The sequence below is a fragment of the Protomyctophum parallelum genome, assembly GCF_964188405.1.
Source record: "Protomyctophum parallelum genome assembly, chromosome: 10".
Lineage (NCBI taxonomy): Eukaryota > Metazoa > Chordata > Actinopteri > Myctophiformes > Myctophidae > Protomyctophum > Protomyctophum parallelum.
This window is the reverse complement of record NC_139704.1, coordinates 29,060,400-29,081,805: the sequence shown is the minus strand read 5'-3', so window position 1 is coordinate 29,081,805 and position 21,406 is coordinate 29,060,400. Positions and strand designations below refer to the sequence as shown.

The 21,406-nt window shown below is 42.7% G+C and overlaps 1 protein-coding gene across 1 annotated transcript in view; it reads right to left on the bottom strand.

The window, feature by feature from the left end:
• The window catches only part of loxl4 (lysyl oxidase-like 4), a 336,094-nt gene that overhangs the window by 56,664 nt on the left and 258,024 nt on the right, over positions 1-21,406 (bottom strand). The gene's annotated exons all lie outside the window — the stretch shown is intronic.

The following is a 21,406-nucleotide window of genomic DNA, read 5'->3' as shown; positions in this document are numbered from 1 at the left end:
TAGCCAAATGGCATTGATCACGCCTCCAGGTCTTAAGTTAAGTAATAAGACCTGGTACTTAACACACGCAAAATACAGCCCATAGGGAGATGGTCAGATGGGATGGCCCGCGGACACTTTAGAGATGTTTCAAGTGGGCCCTGATCCAGGAGAGGTTGAGAACCCCTGCTGTTAGAGGCTCTTAACTGCCTCCAGGGTGGTGACATACTCTAAATGGCTTTTTAACAGGCTACAGGCTTTAGGCATAAATTGCATACTCATCTTTACTTGCTTTGTTTGCTTATTTGGACGGGACAGTAACAAGCAGAACTGGAATGCAGTGTAAATACGTCGGAGTTAGCAAGGATGCACATTTTCATCCATGTCCCAACAATAACACGAGATATTGCAGAGGAAAAAGATATACGTTCTTGTTTCTGATAAGTAATCTCAATTTCAAACAACAAAGTCCATAACAGAACAACGAAAAGACCACAACAATACAACTCATTATAAAATGCATGCACACAAACTCTACGTCTGTGTTAAAAACCCCAGTGCTTGAGTCAAAGATACGGTACTTCTGGTCAAATATTGCTCAACTGCAAGTTTTTCTAAGTCAATGCCTTTAAAGACACTAATCAATCAATGCATTGCTGTATTGTAAAATTCATTCTTTTTGTCATCATCCTTCATATTTTATTTGCGTCCAAAAGTACTTGCCAGCTCCCCTTATTTCTTCCTTTTTTCTGGCATACGGATTCATGTACAGGTCCTGGCTTAGCAGTGAAGTGAAGTGAAGTTCACTCAAAAATGGGTAGTTTAGGTGTGTGTGTGTGTGTGTGTGTGTGTGTGTGTGTGTGTGTGTGTGTGTGTGTGTGTGTGTGTGTGTGCGCGTGTGCGTGTGCGTGTGCGTGTGCGTGTGCGTGTGCGTGCATGTGCTAGGCTGCACGACAGTGACACTTAGTGGTTAAAATATGGTATTTCCATGCTCGGACCCAGGGACATAGACAGGGACACGCATACATAGCTGTCTATTCTCAAAAAGAGAAAGAAAAAAGTTCTTCACTCTTCAGTACAGATACTCCAAAAATGTACAGTACTCAGTTAAATGTACTTTGTTACTGTCCACCACTGATCAGATCTCACAATACAGAAGCATGACGCCAAGCTAAGTATTTTTTTGAGGGGCATTAGTACCTCCTATGCCCAGCTTTGTGTGTCTGTGTGTACCACGGAATGTGATGATTTGATTGGCTGAGCACCGAATGTGATGATATATGATGTTAAGAGCACCCCTCACTTCAAAGAGTGGGATTTCTTTTTTAAATAGAGAACATAGACGATCTACAAGCTCATGTGTGTTGTGAGCTTGTAGATTTGAAGGTTTGATAACACAGATGAAACCAAGAAAATAGACAGATCTACAGACAATAGCAGATTATACAGATCTACAGAAAATAGCAGATCCTCAAACTCACAATGCACCGCTTCACGGTGCGCTGTGAGCTTGTAGATCTGCTATATACAGCGCGTGACACTGTCGTACGATGGGGTATGCATGAGGCGTAGGGTATGCTATACTATAGCATGTTGACCAGTCTAACGCCACATGGGCAGCTCTCTAGCATTCCTTTGGCTCCTACTCAGGCCTTGCCTTCAGATGTGAGCTTCTATTTCCTTTGAATCCACTTAGCTTGTATGTTTTGATTTCATCGTTTACTCTGCGTATTAATTGTGTCACTGAAATATGAGAAAGCTGTTTATTGAAAACAGGCAATAATAATCCAGCGGGGAGACACTATGTTCCTTTCGCATTCTTTCGCCCAATTAATGGAATAATATAAGCCCTGGTGTTCTTTCTGCATTTGGCCTCATGTTGTGTTTTTTGGGGGGGTCATTCTTTTCCCCAAACACTGATGCATGGAAAACAAATTACTAATATGATGTATTGGACAGGATAATCAATCACCGATTAAGTTCCACTTTATCGGAAAGATCGTCTCATATAAACACCCACACCACACAGCTCTGTGTGAATGACTGTGTTGTTCTTGTCAGAGTGCTGCTGGGAGCCACAATGTGCTGACTCTCCTGGTCACACCAACGTGCTTCATTTTTTATTTATTCTTTATTATCTCCTAACTATGTCCACTAGAGGGGGCAGTGGCCATAGTCCTCTGTATGACCTGCCCCTATAGACAAGTGCATGGAGACTGGTTCTCAAATACTTTCATGTCAAGGACCCCAAAATTGTTATGCATATTTGCCCTCTGACCAAAATCTATAAAAATATTAAGTGCCAAGGGTCTTCCAGAAGAGAAGATTGCGTTAGAAACTATTCAGACATTTTCAGTTTTTCAACTTTTTTCAAAGTATAAAATAGGGCTTAAGTGTTTAAATTCATTGTGATCTGTATATCATTATATCAACACATTTAGCTGGGGACCGCCTGGAACCCAATGAAGGACCCCAGGGGTCCCCGGAACCCACAAATCAATGTCAACATTTCACCTTGATGCTTTCAATATGTAATGATGAGTATGGTTACTGTAAATATATCATCATCTCATTTATCTTAAAAGGACCTACCCTCCTTTATCTATAGCTGGCTCTCTGTGGGTGTGTGTAGTGTAGGCTATACCTGTGCACACGCACATGCACATGCACATACACATGCGAGCAATCATGCAATTTTGTAGCCAAGCATGCTCATTGAAGGTATTTTAAGGCATTTTAAATAAATAATTGCTTTTGATGTCCCCACATGGATAGTAATTTGTGTTTGTGTATGTGTGCAATGCATTTGTATCCGATAGCAGTAAGAGGGCTCCTTATAGACCGATTCTTTAGGAATTATTTAGGAACACAAGGCTGCTGTACTTTATACCTCATACTAAGGATTAAAGTATGAGGTATAAAGTACAGCAGCCTTGTGTTCATAAAACCGAAAGATTGGGTATTGGGATACATAACTGACGTTATGTATCTTTCAGGACATTTCACTGCTTTGTCTCAACCATTACTATATGGCTCTGGTCTCAGCCACAGCGGTAGATATTTTGACTTTTTTTTGTTTGTTTATTCTTTATGTTGCCACTACTGTTGGAGCAGCCATAAACTACACAGGTTCATCCCGATGTTCTGGGCATCTTTGTAATGTTAGTGTTAGTAAAAAGCAGGTAAAAGAGTAACGTTTGAGGCAGACTAACATCAGTCACTTTTCCATTCACTGACTATAGTATAAGGAGGTGCAGGGAAACCGCAGATATGTTGTCTCCGCCTACAGGAAATACGTTGCCTGCGACCATGAGACCCGTTTCTGAATTGGTCTATAGACCTCGAAGCATGACGGAGGTCAGAGGTGGCAGGGCCACGCGGGTGCAATCACCCGTCAACTAGCTTATATCTGCCAGTCATGGCAGCCCAACGTCTTGCATCCAGCAGCCCAACCCAGTAGTCACTTTGAGTCAGGGTTGTGTGTGACGTCCATGATTTGAGTGGCGCCTGCACGAAGCACGGCGAGTCTTGGTTGCCATATTTCTGGCAGAAGCCCTTGGCGGGTGATTTCACCCAACGAGATATCGAGGCCTATACAGTCAATGTTGCCATGCTTATTATAAGTAACTTTGGGCCCCAACACAGTTGCATTGTCTGTGTAGCGCTATAGTAACGCCCCTGAGTTGAACCATTTTCATGTCAAGGACCGCCAAATTAACATTTGTGCCAGGGATTTGTGTTGTCAATGTTATAGAAAATGTTAGCAGATCTACAAGCTCACAATGCATTGCATCGCGTCACGTTAATAGCCTGCAGTTTGGCATATAGTCACTTCTTTTGGGATAGTTTGTTTTCATCAACCTGGTTGCTTATTTCTCTCGCAAAATCTGGCAACACTGCCTTCCAGTACCAGTGGAGAGATAGATGGATGCCAAGCGTCAGGGCACTGCCATCTGCTCTGCCATCTGAGGGCAGAACAGGAAACTGGACCGCTTCACAGTGGTCCCCGCATGCCTCTCCAGCCAGCACTCTTCACTGGCCTGCTCGATCCGATCACCACGGTTCACTGCAGTAAGAAAATAACCCTTCCCACGACACCCTGGAAATGATGCTCTCACAGCAGCGGGCCAGACGACGGTGCACATGATGCAGGCCCTGACAGCTCGCTTTCTCTTGCGATTATATTCATTCTCACATGGCGACAGTGGGGCTCAGACATATTGAACGTATCATGCGTAACTGGGATATGATATTGTGGTCGAGGGACCAAAGGCTATCCAGAACATTCTTTTGTGTATACAATGTAATTTTAAACAACCTGTGAATAGATGTTAATTAAGCAATATTACACGAGAGGATGCGCGTTCCCATGATTAGTTCCGCAAGAATCACTGAAGTGCCAATAATCAATAGTTCCAGGAAGTGAGGTACCATGAACAGCTATAAAAGTACAGGAAGTGAGGGGGCTGGGGGTTCCATTTAAGGTATCAAAAAGAGTGCTGGTGGTGGTTTGTGAAAGAGACTCTTTTATGGCCAATACTACTCAATCAGAAATTGATAGTTGAGTAGTGGGGCCGGAAAACATATCTATAACAGATCTGGAAGAAGACAAGTTTGATGTTTTACTGTAGCTCTAAATCCCCTCAGAGCTTTTGGACAAAGGGGAACCTGCTGTGGCCTCCTGACCTAAAGGTTAGGTAAGCAATATTACACGAGAGGATGTGCGTTCCCATGATTATTGGCACAACAGTGATGGGGTCAGGAACGAGATGGAGACAAGTTCCGCAAGAATCACTGAAGTGCCAATAATCACGGTACAGCCACCTTCGACTATTACAACAGTTACCATCACAATAAAACAGATCATATTGTGGGAACATTTAGCTAAAATAACAACCTTTTCTGCGAATGTTCTCTGATATCCTGGAAATACATGCATGGGGTCTGACAGAGTTTACTTATCCAATCCAGTCAGCGCTAGACAACTTTTCCCAAACTGAACACATAGAGAAACAACACGTTTTAACATTTTAAACTAAAATGTATAGCTCAATCTAATTACTGGTGGGATTCCTTTTTTTAAACTTGACTCATTGGAGACATTTAAAGGAACTTTGCGTTGCGGGACAGTTTCCGTGCCGGGAATGGATTACTCCAGGTTACTGTCGCTGCCAACCCCGCTATACCCGCCTTTTGTTTTATGTGTTTAATCCGCTGTATTGTAATGAATAAAAAGAAAATCCGTCTTCGTCGCGGAGATAGAGACTAGATGCATTCGCTTTGATGACGAAACCGGAAATCGTCACATGCTGTGGGCTGCTAGGGCTTCTGGGAAATTGAGGCCAATGGAAATGCATGGGGTGCAACGCCTCATTGAGACGAGTCTTGTGTGCGTCTTCCGGGTGCACCAAGATGGTGGATGATACGCACGGATCACAACATACCGAGGGAGCTTTTTTCACTGGATTTTCGCGGATTAAAAGCCCAAATAATTCAGCGTATGCTCTAAAGGTAATACAACAATCTCGGCAGTGAAGGGGGGTTGATTAAAATGCGGGTTTTTTGCTATTTTGCTTCCTAAACATGTTTTCTTTCAAACTAAAGCAAAATACACATTAAAAATACAGATTTAGATGTTTATTTGGATAGTTTATTTTAGCCAATGACAGCTCGTTTTTCTGGTTGAAAATCCACCATCTCTATTTTCATGATTGGTTGTTGGTACAAAGGAAGTGACCATATTTGGATCAGACCACAGTCAGCTCGAGGTCCAGACCTTTCCAATGATATATGCCATTATATGTTGTTGTTTGGATGAGATATTTGTCTCCAAATAGTAATATATAATCTTCAAATAAAACGTTTTGGAATTTTACAATACAAATCTTTAAAGGCCGTTTTCTCAAAATAAGTTTTCCTCATACCTGGGACAAAGAATCTCCACTTCAGTTGAACTCACATACACCAAACGTTCCAGTCTCATTCATAACTATATTCCGCAGACATTTACACATGGATTTGTTGATATAATATCGGAGTTTGAATATTAACATTTGTATTTTGAAATCTTGATTGTTCATTTGAATTGAATTATCAAGAAGCGACAGTTTTGTGTTTTTCTGCAATGCCGTTTGGTTACAGTATAAATAATTACTGACGCAGGTACAGGACTTAATTATTTATTTTAGTTTTATATAACACAGAATAACACAATTTTGTTGTTTGGATTGGTATGGATTGTTATAAACTGCTAGTAGCTAAGTGCTGATTTTTATATTTTGATTACCGGTAGTTTCACTTGAGAGCGGCTACGTGTGCTGTCATGCTCGTTTCAGCACGAGTATAGAACTTATTTCAACCAATCAGATTGCTTGGTCGGAACTATACCTGTTACAACCTGCATGTGCACATCTACAGTGGTTGGAGGTGGTCTCCCTACTTTTCCATTGAGAAATGTAGACCCTTGTGTTCGGGTAGGATACCTGCTGCTTGACAAGTAGTACCGCCTTATACTCATAAGCACAATTTATCTCCTTGCCAAGTAGGAACTCCATCTTGGAAGACCCTCAGAAATGTAGTGTCCGCTAATCCAGATTGGACATGAAATTTATGGATTGCAAGATTTAACTCTGGGATTTTACAGTTTGTGCGTCACCGTGACCGTATGCACTTATCATGTCCTCCTCCTCCAGCAGGACATCACAGGTTCTTGCTTTTCATTTTTCGCTGTGAAGGAAGTCACAGGGATCCTCTGCTGGTCCCCGCCACGTGAATAAACCGCGGTCTGGTAGCTGGCAGGCTGCTCTGCTCGGATGTTTGAGGGGAATGAAGTGCATCTTAATCTGTGCAGAGCTTTGGCTGTGAGACGCAGATCCCAGGGCCAAGCTATCATCAGAACTTAGTGGGGGAGGTTTTTTCTTTCGCACACATTTTTCTTTCTGGTTTTCCTCCTTTTCCATGACGGGGTGATTTTTCTTTTCTCTGCTGGACGCCGGCTGGTGGTGGCAGTATCATTTCAGCCTCCTACATCGTGGAGCACTTTATCACCGCATGGGTTCCATCGGCCTTTTGCTTCTCTGCTGGAATGAGAAGCCTAATTTGGGGCTGAATGCAGTAAATGCATGGTGTATCATTTCATATTATGAAACTATAGGGGACAAGAGCAACAAAATGAAGCCATCACAGAACAGAACAGTTTTGGAAGTATAGCTTATTGAAATAATGAACAAGGGCTTGGAAGATTTGACCAGTAATTGAATGATGGTGAAATTGTTCCACAAACATTTCATTTGGAATCATAAACAAATATGAGAAAGATATTAAAAGATAATAATAGAACGATCGGCAGAGATATACACTATGCACTCCACTTTCTAGTTGTGGTATATGTGGTATAGTTGCTGAGGAAATATGTTCCTGTCTGTGGTGCCAAAGGTTCCAAAGGAAGTGTCCTCTTCTTTGGACGAAGAAGTAATTACTGTACTATCATCATCGTCTGTTGAGCCAGCTTTCAGTCAGAGATGGGGAGGACATTAGAGCTTTGCATTGCTTTAGCACTCCTTAAATCATCTGCTGTGAAATATGGAACACACGTCTCTCTCTCTCTCTCTCTCTCTCTCTCTCTCTCTCTCTGTCTCTCTCTCTCTCTCTCATCATCATTACTGAAGACCAGATCACTCACTATGATCTGAGCACGCATGCACGCACGCACGCACGCACGCAAGCACGCACACACGCACGCACGCACACACACACAATTCCCTCACCACTTTTCATCGCAATAATTACAGTCTCACATGATCTGGCTTCACACCAACACCAAAGCTATACGCTGTTGTCTTTCCTGAAACTCCCACGCCATTTATTTGTATGTTATTTGCATCTTCTGCATGAAGGCAATGTGCAAAAACATTATGCAAATAACCTGATTTCTGGGATTTGGCCAATCATTCTTCAAATACTGTCACTTTTTTCCATTGCGAAAGACTGTTCCTGTTTGTTGTAATCTGAAGCAAGCTAATACATAGCAGCAGAATCCACTCATCTGAATAGATAATCTCCCAGTTCCCAGGATGCAAGACAAAGCTCGCTTCTCCGCAGACTCCACCAGAAAAGACACAAAGAAACAAGTTCTAGCTAAAGCCCAAACAGCTGTCACAACACAAAGACCCATGAAATAGCCTGAACATTTTTTATGTATTTTTTATTTATTTATTAAAAAACTTTCAAATCACTTATCGTCATCAGTCAAACATATGGGTGCTTATCCAGAAGACTATATGTCAGTCACATCGCACTTAACAGCATTGCTCTGAGTTTCCACGTAGTTCCTCTTTGCGTTATTGATGTAGACTCCTTTAGTTTAGTGACCATTATCTGAGTAATGGGCTCTATGCACACAGAACTCTTCTCTTCCTACTATCGGGCTGCTTCCTTCACAGGTGGCGTGCACAGATAGACGGGTGCAGTACTTAGTTTAGACAGTTTTTGGTTTAGACTAGTCATTGGTTAGACCAGTCATTAGTCCTACAACTACAACCTATCTCAAACCCCACCCTAAACCTAACCTCCCACGGGGCAGCACACCTCAACCTAACCTTAACCCATGTCTAACCAATGACTAGTCTAAACTAAGTATGCACCCCCACTGGCTTTCAAACTTTTTTTATTTCAAGGACCCCAATAACTCTAAGAGTATACAAATGGAACCAAATGGCTTTCATTGACCATCTACTGACCTACGAAGATCTCAATAGGCGGCATTCTGTGCGGTTGATCACGTCTATTTTTTTTACAGCAACGACGCCGATTAAGACTAGGTTTAGGGTTCGGGTTAGAGTTAGATTTAGTGTTAGGGTTAGTAATGTCGGACAACGCGCATTGTCTCTGTCAAAACTGTAGCTGTGATCAACGCACAGAATACAGCCTACTGAATTTCTCTAAAACGTCACAATGTAACGTGTTGCGCTGGAGACGGTTGCGGTCAGTAGACGGCTACTGAGTGCATTCAATGCTTAGAGTATATATTTATAGAGAAGGCACCCAGAGGAAATCTTGAGGCGAAATGGACATAGTGGCCGAATGAAGGTATTGCAGCCTGGCCCCAAACACATGAACGCGCTGTCCGTTGACTATCATTGTACACGTTCACGACGGACGACACTCGTGCGCGTTCAACGGCAGCGCGTTCATGTGTTTGGGGCCACTCACCATTGCAATCCGTCCCAGAATGCACTCTGTTCCTACCCGGAAGGAGGAGTGAATCCGCCTCATGTGCTTTTGAGCAACTCAATGCAAGTGGATGGGAGGAGAACACGGGTGTCTTCTCTATAGATATATATAGAGGATGGGAGGAGAACACGGGTGTCTTCTCTATAGATATATAAATATATACTCTATGATTCAATGCTCTGATTAAACATGATTTTGTCCCTTTCAATGCATTGATGGCATTTGCATCCGCTAGAAACACAGTCACACAGGTTTGTGGATTTATTTATAGATATACTAGACCAATGCCCATTGGGAATGATGCCCATTGGGAATGCCTGCCACTCTGGTTATGAACCCGTTGTACCATATTGTCAGAATACCTACAGTATTGAAGTACCCAATATAGTACTTAACATACAGTCTATGACATCAGTATTATGACGTTGAGACAGTGTAGTGGCCTAATCTAGGATCAGTCTAAACATTATAATATCAAAAGAAAATATATATGCACATTGAAACTATACAAGCTACAGTAGGATGCCAGGTCAATAAATTAACCTGGTATCTGTCTACATACCATTCTATAAAAATGTAATGAAATAAAACTGTGCATAAGACTCTTCAGATTTTGGCAAATAATTGGGAGTGCATGAGTCTGCAGTTCTAAGTACAATTGGGAGTTTGTTCCGCAGTTTGAGAGTGATCTCCATAATCCATATATGGGCCTTAAATGAGACACAGACAGACAGACACAGAGATATTTTGATTTTTGGTTCTGGACAACTGCTGCAGAGAGACAGACAGACACGCACACAAAAGATATAACAGAATCAAATGTTTCATGGTCCTAATTCACCAGGATCCTGCGATGGATGGCTTGGCTTAAGATAATTGATATAAATATTTTTGGACATCTCTATAAGAAAAATGGTCTGGAATGAATGGAACAGACAGACACAGACAAACAACTTGAACTTTATATATATAGTAGCCTAGATACTATAGATTAATAGATAGGCCAGTTCAGACATACACAGTCTTCATCTCGATTCATGTAGAGAGCACAATGTAAAACGTCCATGCAACAGCACATCATTTATTACACACCGACTGTACAAATCCCAAAGCAACACAGGGCTGTCTGGAAAATAATAAACTTGGTTATTCATAGAAATATTTTCACTGTAATGGAAACTATTTTTAGAATGACAAAAGAAGAAAAAAAAATCCCCTCACACCTATTTATTGCACAGTAAGTAGCAACACGTTTTTTTTTACATTTGGACTTTTACTCTTTTCGGGGGTTTTACAAGACACGGTAGCAAGCGGCGAGGTAGGTATAAGTGAAACCATGGCAACGAACCATATATGTATAGGTATGCAAATGGCATACACACTATATTCAGCGCTGTGCGCTTCTGTGTTCCACTAAGTCAGAGGGAAGCTATGTGAGTCTCAGTGGGCACGGTACGTTAAACAGACTGTGAAGGGTTCTGTACTATACAAGCCTTCGCACATGTCTCCAGGCTCTTATAGATGTCCATGTCGGGCCTTCAAGAGATGAGAGACGTGTCAACCGTTTTACACACATACAGCTCTCTTTTGAACCGTGTCAAGCGGGGGTGGGGGCTGCATGCGGGGGCTATATACTACCTCCATAGCCAAACTTTTAAGTTAGGCCAGTGGTTAATATGAAACATCGGGCAGAGACGAAGCCTTGTGGCGTTGGGGTTGTACTCGGTTAAGCCTGTTTACAAGTAAAGCTTTATGATTTGACAAAGCTCCAGACGGTGGGTGGACCCGCATACATGCACACAACCACGCACGCACACACGCACACACACATGCACTCACTCACACTCACGCACGCATGCACTCACTCACTCACTCACACTCACAGAGGGTTAGCCAAGCCTGGCTTCATTAACACTGCTGGCTATTAACATTGTGCCTCCATGTTTGAGTCACAATAGTAACACAGACATCCTCTCTCTCTCTCTCTCTCTCTTCTCTTTCTCTATCTCCTCTCTCTTTCTCTCTTTCTCTCCCCCTCTCTCTCTCCTCTTTAAACAAAGCTAAGAGTTTCTTTATATGGCAGTGAAGCAGTGTGTGCATATGAAAGATTTGGGCAGAGATCAGTTTGGCTCATCTCGTTCCTCTCATCCCGTTCCCTTTGGCGCCGGGGAGAGGACCACAGTTCTCATCATGGCGTCCAGTAATTTTTTTTTTCTTTTTTCATGTTCTTCTTTTTTTTATTTTTTATTCAGCAGGACAGAGACGTGTCTGTGAAGTGTCATTTTAATAGGATTGCATGTGCGGCCTAGTTAACATTTGCACTGAGAGCACGTTAACGCCATACGAATGTCAGAATACTTACTTGTTACGACATACAGCTGCAACCATTATTCGCCATTTGTGTTTTTGATCAAACATTTTGGAGCATTATGGAGCTGACCTCTTCTGACATTCCATATGTTGATCTGACCTCATCAAACCCTGTACACTCCAGAGTCAGACACGCTCCATATATGGCCCTCAGGCATCTTACTGGTAATAATCAATTTAATTTATTATTAAACCAATTCTTCCCCATTCCCTGTCACATCCATACGTTTTGGTTTTGCACGCGCCTCCTCTGATAGACTCTCCTCTGCTAGACTCTCCTCTGATAGATAGACTCTCCTCTGATAGATAGACTCTCCTCTGCTAGATAGACTCTCCTCTGATAGATAGACTCTCCTCTGATAGACTCTCCTCTGATAGACTCTCCTCTGATAGATAGACTCTCCTCTGATAGACTCTCCTCTGATAGATAGACTCTCCTCTCATAGATAGACTCTCCTCTGATAGATAGACTCTCCTTTGATAGATAGACTCTCCTCTGATAGATAGACTCTCCTCTGATAGATAGACTCTCCTCTGATAGACTCTCCTCTGATAGATAGACTCTCCTCTGATAGACTCTCCTCTGATAGATAGACTCTCCTCTGATAGACTCTCCTCTGATAGATAGACTCTCCTCTGATAGACTCTCCTCTGATAGATAGACTCTCCTCTGATATATAGACTCTCCTCTGATAGATAGACTCTCCTCTGATAGATAGACTCTCCTCTGATAGACTCTCCTCTGATAGATAGACTCTCCTCTGATAGATAGACTCTCCTCTGATAGACTCTCCTCTGATAGATAGACTCTCCTCTGATAGATAGACTCTCCTCTGATAGATAGACTCTCCTCTGATAGACTCTCCTCTGATAGACTCTCCTGATAGATAGACTCTCCTCTGATAGACTCTCCTCTGATAGATAGACTATCCTCTGATAGATAGACTCTCCTCTGATAGATAGACTCTCCTCTGCTAGATAGACTCTCCTCTGATAGATAGACTCTCCTCTGATAGACTCTCCTCTGATAGACTCTCCTCTGATAGATAGACTCTCCTCTGATAGACTCTCCTCTGATAGACTCTCCTCTGATAGATAGACTCTCCTCTCATAGATAGACTCTCCTCTGATAGATAGACTCTCCTTTGATAGATAGACTCTCCTCTGATAGATAGACTCTCCTCTGATAGATAGACTCTCCTCTGATAGACTCTCCTCTGATAGATAGACTCTCCTCTGATAGATAGACTCTCCTCTGATAGACTCTCCTGATAGATAGACTCTCCTCTGATAGACTCTCCTCTGATAGATAGACTCTCCTCTGATAGATAGACTCTCCTCTGATAGACTCTCCTCTGATAGATAGACTCTCCTCTGATAGATAGACTCTCCTCTGATAGATAGACTCTCCTCTGATAGATAGACTCTCCTCTGATAGACTCTCCTCTGATAGACTCTCCTCTGATAGATAGACTCTCCTCTGATAGATAGACTCTCCTCTGATAATTAATTAAAAAAAATAAAAAAAAAATCAGGTAGTAATCTGAATGAACGAATAGTTTATTTTGGTGCATTACAGTTACATGGTAAGATATTTCAGTTTTTCAGTTTCAGCCTACACCGAAAAGGTGTAGGCTGAAACCATGGCTTATTTTGCCTACCCTAGCACTAATCTATAGTGCTGCGCATAGATATAGATGCCTCGACCTTTCTCCAACGGGAGGATGAAGTGAAGTGGAATCTCGGAAAGGCAAGTGCTGCTGGGAAAGAGGGAGTCACGCCTCTGATTGGCCTACCGAACGTCCCCTTCCGTTCTTCCGTTTAGCTTCCGCTATGCTTCGCAAGGAATCTCGGGAATGCTTGCCAATGCAATCCAATCACGCATCACCATTGCCATTGCCTCCCGTTGCCTCCATGCATGTTGCCTTGCGTTGAGATACAGACGCACCAGAGTCTGTAGCCTGGCGTCTACCTTTATATACTGTATGTGTACGGTGCTGTGCCTATGACAGAGATAGGACACCTCCTCTGCCGGCTTCCCACCTGCAAACATGGCCAGTATACAGTAGGCCTATAGTGTTCATTTTGGTGGCCAGGCTAGCCGGATGCTCCACGGAGGAATCAAACCCTATGCAGTCTCCATGGTCTTTGGCAGGTAATTTACCCCCCTGCACCACCTGCATGCCGGCTGTCGCCATTAGTATTGTGTCCATTACATCTACATGTAGTCTAGTTGTAATGCTGCTGAACTTGAGGTGTCTTTCACGGTGCAATTGTCAAGATTGGATCATAAATGAATAAGGATATGTATGTCACTCCTCAAGTGCTTGAGCCTCTGCTATTACCAGAGGAACAGACTGAGAATGTTCATTATTCCTCTCCAGACACTAATTAACATCATTGCCATTCTCAGGAGATTGAACCTTTAATAAACTCACATCCTCCCTGGCTGTGCTTCCCTTTTCATCTCACTGACTCTCTCTCTGCCCCTCTTTCACCTCGACTCCCCAAAACCTTGCGGATGTCTCTGTCTTGATATATTCATTATTTTGTCACCCTTTCTAACTCACTCTCTCTGTCTCACAGAGACAGAACAGGACAGAGAACAGGAGTGATCCTGTTCCAGCCACCCTTTTCAATTCCATTGCAATATCTTTACCCCCACCCCCCCTATACTCCCCCCACTCCCCTCGGAATAATACATATTTTTCTATGCCGCCGGATTTATACAGGGCTCTCTGACGCTCCCCGTCAGACCACAGCCGTGCTCATTCTGTTTTCATCTGTTAATCGAGGACCTTCATGAAATCAGATGCGGAATATTGTGCTGAGGAAGTTTTCCATCACCTCTGATTGTGTTTTGGCCTGGGACTTAATAAAGAACATACTGTATTCCAGGACTGTTTGCTGTTCCTCTAGCCAGCTCTCCTCCCTGTGATCTTAAGCCTGATTTATACATAGTTGCACGCCAGTGTCTTGCATCAAAAATAGGTATTTTACACACTCACAAAGATGTGAGCTTGTAGATCGGCTATTTTCGGTGTGCAACAGACTCCGCAATTAAACCAAGCATAAATCAGTCATTTTTGCTCAGTGAGGACAAAAAACGCACAAACCCTCTTTTCTTTGCTATGCACCTCGTAACCATGTGTGTTGTTTGCTTCCTCTTTCGACCCCTCTCTCTTCCTGTCTGATCATCAGACTTTTGATCTCTGACCATCCGGACAGTTTCTTCTTGTCATCAGGTCTCGTCTCTCCAGCCATTCTTTCCATCGGGTGGATCTGGTCTCTCGTTCTCTGCTGCATGATTACTATTGGCTGGACTGCAACAGCGAGGCCAGCCCTATATAAATGTGAATCTGCTGACTGACGACTGACTGAGCGGTCTTCATTTGTCCTCTGCATCCACAGAGGGCGTTTAAAATGGTTCCACTCATCTCTTTATGAATTATTGCATGTTAAAACCAGAATATTTTTGCTGCTCCGGGATAATATAATATCTCTGCCGTCGGGAAGAAACCACCAAACTCCAAAATGTTCATTTTTCAGGAAATGAAAAATATATGTTTTCTTTTCAGGAAATGAATAAAACCTTATATTTTTAAAACAAAGCAATTCTGCCTCATCAAAGTTGGTATTGTGACTTTATATATATATTTTGTCAATTACTTGCATGAGAGGGGGGGGGGGGGGGGGGGGTAGTTGAGATAGCTGCTGACAGTTTGAAGGCCCAATGGAGTTATAGGAGCTTTTGTCCAAAGCACTTTTTTTACTACTTTGCATTGGTTCAATATTTTTTTAACCAACACAGAGACGCAATATGCAAAATAAATCAAAAACCTCAAAAATGGAGTTAGGTGGTTTCCTCCCGACAGCATACTGAATTGAACTCTCCCCCTAAAGTTTCATATGGTCCAGACATAGTTTTGACCTAGTTTGTTGTTGTTGTAGTGGGTTCTCAACCATTATGTTGTTTTTGGGTGTGCGTGCACAGTTGCACACACACATATTGTATTGTAAGGTCTGCGACCGGATTCTCTTGTGGTCGCTAGGCGCTTGTATTGCAAGTAAAGCGTCCTGATGACGTGAATTCTATATGACGTCTGTGATTTGCACACAAGCTTTGTTAACAGCAGCTGAAGAGGAACCAACACTGTAATGAATACGAGAGAGAGGAATACAACTATAAAACTGAGTTCATGAGTGTGTGACCATTCCTGAATGAATATCTAACGAATCTGGAAACACTTTTTAACTTATGTAGTCCGCCTCACTCACAGCACCGGCTGTTTTGTGTGAAACAAAACGAGTCACTTTTATTTTACAGCAAGGCTACTTTATACTTTTCAGTATAAAATAGCATAAATAAATACAAAATAATGATTACTTATCTACATACACCCCCCCCCCCCCCCCCCCAGTCCAAAATCAGTGAGTGGGGCACGGTTCGGTTGGCAAGTATAACCCTGTAAATCCGTATTATGCAAACTGAAAATCAATAAAGTTTTCAGTTTCAAAGAGTCACGCACGCACGCACGCACGCTTACATTTATGTGCACTTATCAAAGTTCGAGAACCTGGTTGACAGTTCCAAAGGCGGCCTGACTCCGTGAAGACATTTTGTGGAGTTGTGTTCAACTTGGCCTTGGCATTCACAGAGCTGGAGACAGTCAGGGCGATATTTATTTGCTTTTATAGAGATTCCAAGATAATATTTCTTTTTTTCCTCCTTTGGTCCTTCCTGTCTGAAGGGAGCACGATCCAATGTGGGCGTATATGCATGTGTGTGTGTGTGCATGAGAGAGAGCACATACACAACCATGAATGCATGTAACATGTACAATGGTGGAAAAAGTACTCGTATTTGTAAAATATCAACTGCATTGTAGAAATGCCCGAGGCGGGGTTGGCAAAAGGGCCTTTCTGTGTGGAGTTTGCACGTTCTCCCCGTGTCCCCTATAGGGTACAGTAGGTACCCTCACAAAAACATGCAGTAATCCTGGTCTCTAAATTACCTCCCCCTGGCCAGCCGGGGCTTCTGATGGAGGGGAAAGGAACTGGTCGGTCATTATTACCTATTGACAAAGTATGTTTTTCAAACATGTTTATTTATTATTATTTTTTTCTTTGTGTTACTTCTGACATTCACTCCTACCCCACAAAGCAAAGAGATGATTTTTAGTTACCATTTTGTCGTACTTCAAAACATCAAATTTAGAGGCCCTCATTTGTGGAACTCTCTTTAGATGCATTATCCTTGCCAATATTCATGAAACATCTTTCTTCCTCGCTGTAGTCTCCATGATTTAGTTTGATGTGTTATATTTTCTTTTGTTTTTTGTTGTATTGTCTATTCCCCTTTCTTGTGCAGTTTCTGAGTTTTTATTTCTTTATTGCACAGCTGTTCCCTCCCTGTCAACTTGTACTGTTCTTATTGAACTTTTAATCTTGTAATGATTCCAAATAAGCCAGCTGGCTTCTTCTTTTCCTTGCACATTGATTGTATTGTCTATGTGCTAAATAAATAAACTAAACTAAACTTATCACAGAAGTCTATGGAGCAGCCATCTTGGTCAGGGCAACAAGGCCTGTCACATTTCTGTTCATGTATATTTATAGACAGTAATCATAATCAAAAAGTAAGTAAAGTTTTCAAATAATTGTAATGGAGTAAAAAGTACGATGTTTGTCTCTTGAAATGTAGAAGTAAAACTATTGAAAATTGGAAATACTTCACTGTGCTCAGACGACAGTCAGATAGAGAACACGGTGCACATACAGACAGTACACACACGTTAAAGCAGGGTCTAGATTCCTCAATGGAAGAGTATATATAGGTAGGGAGTACTATGGATTAACTTGGATACTCTACCATACGGATAGTGACGGCCCTGCCCCCTCTGCCTCACTGTAGACTGAACATCAACCAGGGCGAGCACATCACCAACAAGCATCTGTACGGGACATTACCAAGTGTATCAGAGAAGATAGCAGTAAGGAGGATGACACTAGCTGGCCAAAAAGCTTTTATACTGTGTACTGTGGGGAACCAACACACAGGCATCGATCGAGAGGACTCCATTACAATGCGAAACGAAAACAGCCTGCACAGTTTTAGTCCAAACAAACCCCCGTTCACTTGCATTGAACTCATTTTCCCAGACGCCCTAGCAGCCCAGAGCATGGCTAGATTTCCGGTTTCGTCATCATAACGTGACGGCCTCGTCACCAGGTCAAAGGCCGTGACAAATCCGCTCTTTCTTTTTAATTACAAAAAAACAGCCAATTAAACACATTAAACAAATAACGGGTTTAGCGTATTAAGCAGCACCGACACTAAATAGCAGGGAACATGGGTTATGCAGTAGAACTGTTAACCTTGTTGGACTAATGCACGTCGAGTCCTTGCTTCTGGTGACTGATATTGTCCTTCTAATGCATTTGGGGATCATAATGCTTTTATTATTATTTTTTCCTGCCTTTCTTTCTTTTTTTTAATAGACATTAACATGATAAAAGTAACCCTGATGCATTTCAAACTGGAGGTCCTTGAAATTAAACGGGCTGAGAATCACTGCTAGAGCTGTAAAATGAATCTTCTCTCATGGGGGTCCCTGGCACATCTCTTCAAAAGGGGGTCCGCAGGGCTAATTTAGTGTCAATTCGGGGGTCCTTGACATGAAAAAGTTTGGGAACCACTGCTCCACACTAGGGAAAGTACTATTTCCCTCTATACCAGACATGTCCAAAGTCTGGCTCTGAGGCCAGTCGTGACAAGAGGGCAGATTTTACAGGGACTACGGTTTCCTTGTTGTTTATGTTTAGAACAGTGGTTCTAAAACTTTTGAGCCTTTGAGAAACTAGTGAAAATAGCAGCTAGTTAACTTTTTTTTTTAATCTTTTGAAATAATATAATAATAATTATATTATTTTAAATGTAGGAAATGGGGGAAAAAGATTATATTTACTCGTATAAATTGGTCCGACCCACTGTTTGGGAAACGGTGATTTAGACAGTCTGCTTCAGGAATGCAAAGCTCAAATGTAAAGGCAGGCTGGTCTACAACTCTTCTTTGGTTGCCAACCAGGGGGACAGGTCAGCATTCCTGGAGAGCCCGACCAGGCTTAGGGATTTTCCAATTGTTGACAAGAAACCCAGACTCACGTGCACGCACAGGCATGCGCTTGAAAGGACTCACTCACAAATAAGCATGGACACAGACAAACACACACACACACACACACACACACACACACACACGCTCGCGCACGCACATACAGTATACATACTGTACATACCACAGGGTCATTTTATCTGCGTGTGGGCTGCTCTCTGGCTCCACTTTGTTTAAATGAATCCGGCCAAAACAACGATAATTACATATTCGTCATTGTCACAGATTGCAAAAGTGCAAAGACGGGATGCTGACAGTAAATATGAAAATAATAGCTTCAAACGTCTCCAGAAGTTGTCCCTGTCCAAGAAAACACGGACGCCAGGCCAACATTGTGATTTTCTCTCAAAACTAATCTCTATTATTATCAAATGGTATGAATTTGGGGAGATATAATTTCATCATTTAACATACTGAGGCTCAAATTTAAGAGCGCTTGATAAAAGTGGCTCATGGGTTTCCGTACGGTTCAGCATAGGTGATGATTTTATTAACCTATTAAGACCTGAGGCCAATTCTAAAAAATGTCTTTTAAATCCTAACCCTTTCTGAAAAATATGTGTTGCTGTTAGTGGGTCTTTTTGTCAATTAAGGAGCCCCACAATTATATATGTAGCCTATTTGGCTGCGGGCTCCCAAGATTTGACTTAAAGATAAGTCTTCTCAGTTTGGACTTCTCAGTTTAACAGTTTTAAAATAGTGGTTAACGTGGTTAAAATCTAAAACGACAAAGATGCTTTCCCGGTCGTAATGCGCTAAACTGAGAAGTCCAAACCACATTTACCCAGATTGTCTGAACCGCTCCGCCTTTCAAACCGCGACGGCACTGATACTGTAGCATGTGGTAGGCTTTCTACTTTCCCATCATTGCTGTGTGAGCTCCCCTGTCTTCGACATGTCACGGCGGCTGCCTCAAATGGAACCTGGCATTTTGGGAATGAAGCGGAAACCAAGAATATTTTGTTGAAATAAATATTTGATTAACTAAGAGATGTGAAATAAGGCATGTTAAGTGTGTGTGTGTGTGTGTGTGTGTGTGTGTGTGTGTGTGTGTGTGTGTGTGTGTGTGTGTGTGTGTGTGTGTGTGCGCGTGCGTGAAAACACAAGCCCATATGCATTATGGATGTTTTCATCTATATCAGTGGCTCTCATGCTGCGATCAAAGCAAGAGGCTATTGTCATTTTCAATGTACAGTAAGCCAGCCAGTGACATGAAGATATAAATTGCCCACACTGCGTGACCAGCTCCAAAAGCTATTTAAAAAAACCTTCAACTTTCTTCAGCGTTCCAATGTACAGTATATGCTGTGTCAAGCAGCTGGCATTGCCAGTGTATAAGCTCATTTAATTCTTTGCTGCCAGTGCCTCTGAACATTGCTTTATTTTCTCCCAACTTGTGTAGGTCTATATGTCTGTGGCTCTTATGTCTGTGGCTGTATAATATATCTGTGGCTCTATCTGTGTGGATCTGTCTGTGGACAGTATATGTGTTTCATTATGGCCAGGCATCTACCTACCAGCAGAGTTATTCTTTTCTGCTGAAGTGCATATTCACACACATATTGAAGGCCAGAATCAAACATATTCTAAAAGTATCATCTTGCATTACACCCTCAACATCAACGGGGAACGCATACATTCAAACATGATGAAAACCGAACCTTACCAAGCCTGCAGTTTTCTCCAGACCGCTAACATCCGCTGGTAACCCAAAAGACAATCATTTTCCCAAACCCAAACCCAACATCCAATATCTTTCCAGTCAAACTATGGCTGAATGTAAACATGCTTCTTGGCCCTGGTGCAGGTCTGCTTCAAGCTGGAGCAGTATGCCAGTTTTAACACACCCTCTGTACTGCACGCACGCACACACGCACGCATGCATGCATGCACAGTGCACCCAAAGTTTGCCTGTCTCAATCCATAGCAAGAATTGTGCCTCAAAGGACCTTAATTTGCTTGTCATTAGAAATGTGAGAATTTCCTGCTAACATGGAGCTGTGTGCTGGAGCCCAACCACAGCAAACACTCTTTGCTGTGCGTCTCTTGTTGTTTCTCAGACTAAAATGGCCTATTATCTTCGCCAGGCCAAAGACATGGTCGAGACTATGTTTTTCCACCCTTTCAGTCTATCTGTCCGTTGGTGTGTGTGTGTGTGTGTGCAGGCGTCGGCTGCCTTTGGGAGACTACGGCGCTGGGTCTTCGAGAACAACAACCTCCACCTGCACACCAAGGTTGTTGTCTACAACGCTGTCTGCATCACCACCCTCCTCTATAGCTGTGAAGCATGGACCACATACAGCCGGCACGGCAAGACCCTTGAGCGCTTCCATATTGGATGCCTACAACGCATCCACTTGGTGTGATCGTGTGCCACATACTGAGATTCTGGCAAGAACAAGCTGCTGGAGTATGGAGGCTACAATCGCCCAGCACCAACTGCGCTGGCTTGGACATGTGATCCGGATGCCTCAAGACCGACTTCCCTGCAGAGTGCTGTATGGCCAGTTACACCATGGCCGGCGCCTGGCAGGAGGGCCGAAGAAGAGGTACAAGGACCAGCTCAAGACTTCACTGAAGAAGTGCAAAATCAGGCCTGAGGACCTTGAGGCTGCTGCTGCTGATTGCGACTCGTGACGACAGCGCTGCCA